The sequence below is a fragment of the Trichechus manatus genome, unplaced genomic scaffold, assembly GCF_000243295.1.
Source record: "Trichechus manatus latirostris isolate Lorelei unplaced genomic scaffold, TriManLat1.0 scaffold00308, whole genome shotgun sequence".
In the NCBI taxonomy this organism is placed as follows: Eukaryota; Metazoa; Chordata; class Mammalia; order Sirenia; family Trichechidae; genus Trichechus; species Trichechus manatus.
Window position 1 is genome coordinate 291,337 of NW_004444244.1, and position 5,966 is coordinate 297,302.

At 44.4% G+C, this 5,966-nt stretch overlaps 1 protein-coding gene across 1 annotated transcript in view; it reads left to right on the forward strand.

Moving 5' to 3' along the window:
• Window positions 1-3,387: 3,387 nt before the first annotated feature.
• Window positions 3,388-5,966, forward strand: part of LOC101357941 (zinc finger protein 33B-like) — a 75,247-nt gene continuing 72,668 nt past the window's right edge. Inside the window, exons 1-2 of the mRNA XM_023725414.1 lie at window positions 3,388-3,464; window positions 3,730-3,821. The gene's annotated coding sequence lies outside the window, so the exon portion shown is untranslated. The remainder of the gene's footprint in view (window positions 3,465-3,729; window positions 3,822-5,966) is intronic.

The following is a 5,966-nucleotide window of genomic DNA, read 5'->3' on the forward strand; positions in this document are numbered from 1 at the left end:
TTTCGTTCCTCCTTCTGAGACTAGGAGCCTTGGTGGCACACTGGTTAAGCATTCAGCTGCTAAGCAAAAGGTTGGCAGTTCAAATCCAACAGCCATTCTACCCTGTCCTATAGGGTCACTCTGAGTCAGAATCAGACTCGAGGGGAATTGGTTTGGTTTTCCGGTTCTTAGTCTAATACTGTACTGTGTGATAAGTGAGCCATTATCCACAGGGGGCTACTGAACACCTGAAATTTGGCTAGTGCAACTGAGGACCTGACTTTTAAATTTTGTTTAATTTAAATTTAAAAACCAATACTCAGTTCAGATATTGGAAAGATTTTATGTTGGAACAACACGGGTATGTGAATCTACTTTTTCAACTATAAATTTTATGAAAAATACACAGCAAGTATCCACAGTGAAAATTTATTGTCTGAATTAAGATCTGCTGTAAGTGTAAAATACACACCAGATTTCAAAGACTTAATTTTTAAAAAGTTAAATGTCTAATGATTTTATATATTGACTACATATTGAAATGATATTTTTGATATATTGGGTCAAATACAAATATTATTTAAGTTAATCTTACCTGTTTCTTTTTACTTTTTAAAAATGTGGCTACTAGAAAATTTAACATATTTCTATTGGACAGCATCCTCACTACATAATAAAAGCCACCAGATTCCAGAAGACAAACTCCTTCTCCCAAAGGCCCAACTGTTATAACATGCACATCCATTTTCCTTTTACTAGGAGAGGACTCCCTGAATGTAAGCTTCTGTCCACTGTTACTGCACAAGGCCAACTTGTTATTTCTAGCCCGACAGTGACTGCCTAGTGTCCAGGCTGGGGTAACCAATTTTCTATGTTTTGTTGGTGTGTCAGAGACCATCGCTCTCCCTTACAGTGTCCATTAACCGCCATGCCTGGGTTGAAGCCTGGGGGCCTCAGCAAAACTAAGGAAAGCTCAGGAGACGCGTTAATGTGTTGGCAGAGCTGAAACAGACACGTTCCTTCTTTTCAATTTGACACTGCTGCCTTGACACAAATTCTCCTTCCGGCTGTTTGTGGTTCTTATCCATTTACAGCTTGAGTTATTTCCACTAGGAAAGCAGTCAGAAGCCCTGGACTTACTTGGGTCTGCGTGACAATGCAATAGTGGGACAGGACTGAGACCTGGTCTGGTGACTTCCAATGCAAGCCCAGCATCAAAGAGGTTGGTTGTATGGGGACCCAGGAGGGAACCCTGAAATGTCAGGAAAGAGCCAGAGGCTGGAGACGGAGGCAGGAGGGCTGCTGGGATTAACTGTATTCCTGTTGCTCCTGCCAGGGTCACTCATGATGCAACAACGATCGCCACCACTCCACCCAAAAGAAAAACAAGGTTCCTCTCTGAAGTGAAACGTGCATATACGTTTGTTTCTTTAAAAAATAATTTTACGATAATTTTTTAGATCTACAGAAAAGCTGCAGACAGAGCTCTTATATACCCTTCACCCAGTTTCTCCTGGAGTTAACATCTTATATAACCATGGTACACTTGTAAAAACTAAGACATTAACATTGGTATGTCACTAGTAACTACATATCTTAATCTGATTTTACCAGTGTTTCCATTAATGTCTTCTTACTGTTTCAGAATACAATCTAGGATCCCAAATTGCATTTAGCATGCAAGATTTTTCCATATCAAGATCTCCAGTTTATTATCCACATTAGAGATGCTTTTTGATTTCTCATTAAAGTACTGGCTCTAAGGTTTTATTTTTTTGTGTGTATGAGTTATGTATAATTCATATATAAATATAAAAGTTTATTCATTTCTGGTGATGCCTACTAACCAAAGACCACCAGGGACATAATTATGGTCAAAGGTGTGTTATTATTTGCTACAAGAAGGTAGACCTCACACCATGAGTAACCACGGGGTGTCTCAGGAAAAGGGTGTTAAGAGGCCTTGTTAAAGGATTTGGGCTTATGTTAGATGATTTTTGGGAAGGGTCCAAGTAAATGGGGGTCTTTTGGGGGTCTTTTCTTGATCAGATGCTGCCAGAAAGCAGGGGAAATTTAGTGCTTAAGTAGTTTAATAATTTTTATCTAGAAAGCAGGAGGAAGGAAACAGCAGCAGTATCACATTAGCTGGGGAAGGGATGTTGGTCATTTTTGTGGTAGAACCGTTATCTTTGTTTTTATCTCTGTTCAGACATAACTAGAGTGGTCTTATTTTCTTTTCCATCAAGTCGCAGTCCTTTTCTGATATTCTGTGAGGGGAATGCCTTGGCCTAGTGGAAACAACCAGGCCAGCCATACCAGGTATCGCTGTCAGCGCAGCTCTTTTTAACATTAAGCAATGAATTTAAAGTGTGGTGATGAAAAGTAAAAGGATATTGCTTAGCAGCTTTCACTACTGCTAATTTCGACTTAAAGAAGCTCTGGTGGTGCAATGGTTAAGCGCTCAGCAGCTAACTAAAAGGTCTGGGAGAAAAGGCCAGGGGGTCTGCTCCTGTAAAGATTACAGCCTAGGAAACCCTATGAGGGCAGTTCTACTCTGTCATATGGGGTCACTGAGTCGGAATCCACTGGATGACACACAACAAAATATACTTAACAAATAACTCCTCACCAAGCGCTGGGAAGTTGTCTTGTTTTTTGGAGCAAAAACACAGCTGGCGTGGATGTAGCAGGAACTCAATATTAAACTATATCCGTGTTTCTCAGCAGTGAAGGTCACGGTGGTGATATCCTCTGACCCAGCACTTTATCCCTGAGGATCAGGCCAGAAGCCAAAGTGCGGGCCAGGTGAGCTCACCTGACAGTGCAGCGTAGAGACCCAATCATCTCCGTGTCCCCACGCCTGCCACACGGACAACCCACTTTAAGCCCTAGCACTCAGAGACGCCTTTACTCCGTCTCCGGTGTTCTAAGATTCCTCTCTCGGCAAGACTCATTTTCTTCTCTCAGGCTTCTGTTCAATCCAGGGGTCGCCTGGGCACCCTCTTCTGGTTTTCAGTGGGGACAACCGAGTCAGTATCCTCCAGGAGCTCAGGCCGGCCCCTTCGCTCCCGAGAAGAGCTCGTGCCTGTCCGGCCGCTCCTCTTCCCGAAACAGCCCAGCGACCCAACTCTCCGCGGCCCCTTTCCAGCCAGGCTCCTCCGAGAAGCCTCGGACCCCCGCCCCGCCAGGCTGGCCAATCGCTGGCTCCGCTCGAGGAGCGTCACAATGGCACGTTCGCGGACCCGCCCCACCTGGAGTCCCCCGCCCACGGGCCGAGGCTGAACCAGGGAGCTCAGTCCAGGGCATTGGGCTAGAATCCGTCGGCACCGCCCCTCTCCGTGGCCTCAGCCTCGCCCCGCCCCGCGCCCTGTCAGCCAATCGTCGGCTCGGCTCCGGGGGCGTCATAATGGCGCCCGCCGCGGTCCTTGACTCCTTACGGCCCTGCCGTGGAATTACGGCTGCACCGCGCCTTACGGGAGCTCAGGGTGGGGCTCAGCCAGCGGGAATGGCCTGCGGTCACGCCGGCAGCCGTCTGAAGGGTGGGAATGCGGACTTCCGGGCTGCAGGCCCCGGGAGGCCAGAACGTGTGGCAAACTAGGGGCCGGAAGCGCCGGTTGCGCACGGCGCCACGATACTGGTAGGCAGAGGCCGCGCCCTAGAGCGCGTGCAGGGGTTTCCATGGTGATAGTAAACAAGCCTCCACTGCCTCGTGGACAACTGCCAAGTCCTCTGCGTTCCGCTCTCCTTTAGGTGATCAGGAGGGACAAGCGAGGTGTCAGATGTGAAGAGCTGGAGCGTGGGGACTCGGAGCCCGAAATGAGGAGCGTCCCAGAGCGGAACAGGTTGCACATCGGGGGCCAGAGACTGAGAACTGGGCGCGGGGACTGCGGAACTGAGATTTGGGATCGTGGTCGAGGGAGCCCTGAGGGTTGGGGCCCCAGGGACGGAGCAGCCAGTCCATCGGGTTGACAGGGACTAGAGGGTCCAAAAGGAAGAGCTTCTTCACGGCGAGGGTGTTTGGGGAGTCCTGGATGAGTGACCATCCCTCACCCTGGAGATGTGAGAGTCCTTTGCCTACCTGCAGGGATGCCAACAAGGGCATTGAGTCCTGGTGCGGAGAAGCTCTTTTTTACTTTATTATTTTTTTAAAATAAAGCAATACATTGACATATTTTCAGAGGCACAGACTTGCACGAGGCTCTATTACCACTCTTTCATCTTCCCCCTATTTCCTGCTCCCTGAGGAAACAGTTTCAAACCTTTGAAAGTTTTTTATCTAGGGATTTCATTTCTTCCCCTTGTATCAGCATCTCCTCCCTGTGCTCTTCGTTCATCATTTTCATTAAATCTGTATACTTTGTTCTGAGATACTTACTCATTGGTTTCTTTTGCCTCCTCGCCACCTTACTGCTGACCATGTGTAGTCAGCCTTTTGTTTTTTTTCCGTTTTCTCGTTTTCTAGTTATAGCTTGAATACATTTTGCAGTGGTTCCTTTTTGGCGACTCATCTTGGAATGACCAGAATCTAGCAGGTTTGTGTGGGAGTGGTTCTAGGGCTTTGTCTGGGCTCTCATGTATTTTCATTGTGATCAAGATTTTTTTGTGTATTTATTTTTTCCCATCTTAAGAAATATGACACAAGAGATATGAAACATATCTGGAAGATATAACGAATACTACTCAACCTGCGATCTATGTGTTCCCTACTCATTGTAAGAAATAGAAATCTCCTTTTAAGACCTTCTGTGTAGCCCCAATCTTCAGAGTTCCCTCCTTTACCTGGATTTTTCATAAATATTTTGTAGTTTTCAGCATACAACTTCCCTAATGTTTTGCTAGATGTATACCTAAATGTTTAATATTTTTGAGCTATTGTAGATGATATTATACTTTCTATTTTAGTTTCCATGTTCTGTTGTTAGTACGTAGAAATACAGTTGATTTTTGTATATTGATGTTGTATCCTGCGACTTTGCTAAATTAGTAGTTCTAAGAGTTTTATTTATTTTGTAGATTCCTTGGATTTTTCGTTATGGATTGAGTTGTGTTGTAAATCTTAACCTCTATGCCTGTGGTTACTATTTCATTTGGGAATGGGTTGTCTTTGTTAGTTAATCAGGCAGGATTAGTATAGGGTGTGTCTTGAGTTGATCTCTTTTGAGATAAAAAAAAGAGATTAAACAAGCAAGCCAGCAAGCACAGATGGGGGAAGTTTGATGCCCAGCCACATGGAGATCTCTAGGAAACCAGGAAATAAGAGACAAAGACCTTCCTCCAGAGCCGACTGAGAGAGAAAGCCTGCTCCTAGAGTGGGGCACTCTGAATTCCGACTTCTAGCCTCCTAAACTGTGAGAAAATACCTTTGAGTTTGTTAAAGCCATCCACTTGTGGTATTTCTGTTGTAACAGCACTAGATGACTAAGGCGCATACCTTCTGCAAATTTTGGCCTTTCCTATCCACATGGCTTTTATTTCTGTGTCTTATTTTGCTGAATAGGACTTCCAGTACTATGTTGAATAAGAGTCATGAGAGTGGACATCCTTGCCTGGTTCCTAATCTTTGAGGGAAGCATGCAGTTTTTCACTATTAAGTATGATACTAACTTTAGTTTTTTGTAGATGCTTTTTATCAATTTGAAATGACTTCCCTCTATTCCTAATTTGCCAAGAGTTTTTTTTTTTTTTTTAAATCCTGAATGGATATTGGATTTTGTCAAATGCCTTTTCTGCATCAATTAATATGATCGTATGATTTTCTTTCTTAGCCTGTTGGTATAGTGATTGCATTGATTTTCCAAGGTTGAACTAGCCTTGCAAACCTGGAGTAAACGTTACTTGGTCATCGTGTATAATTTTTTTTTGTATATATTACTGAATAATTATTAATATTTACTACGGATTTTTGCATTCTTATTCATCAGGGATATTGTGCTTTTCTTCTCTTGACTGTCTTTGTCTGGTTTGGGTATAAGGGTAATACTGGCCTC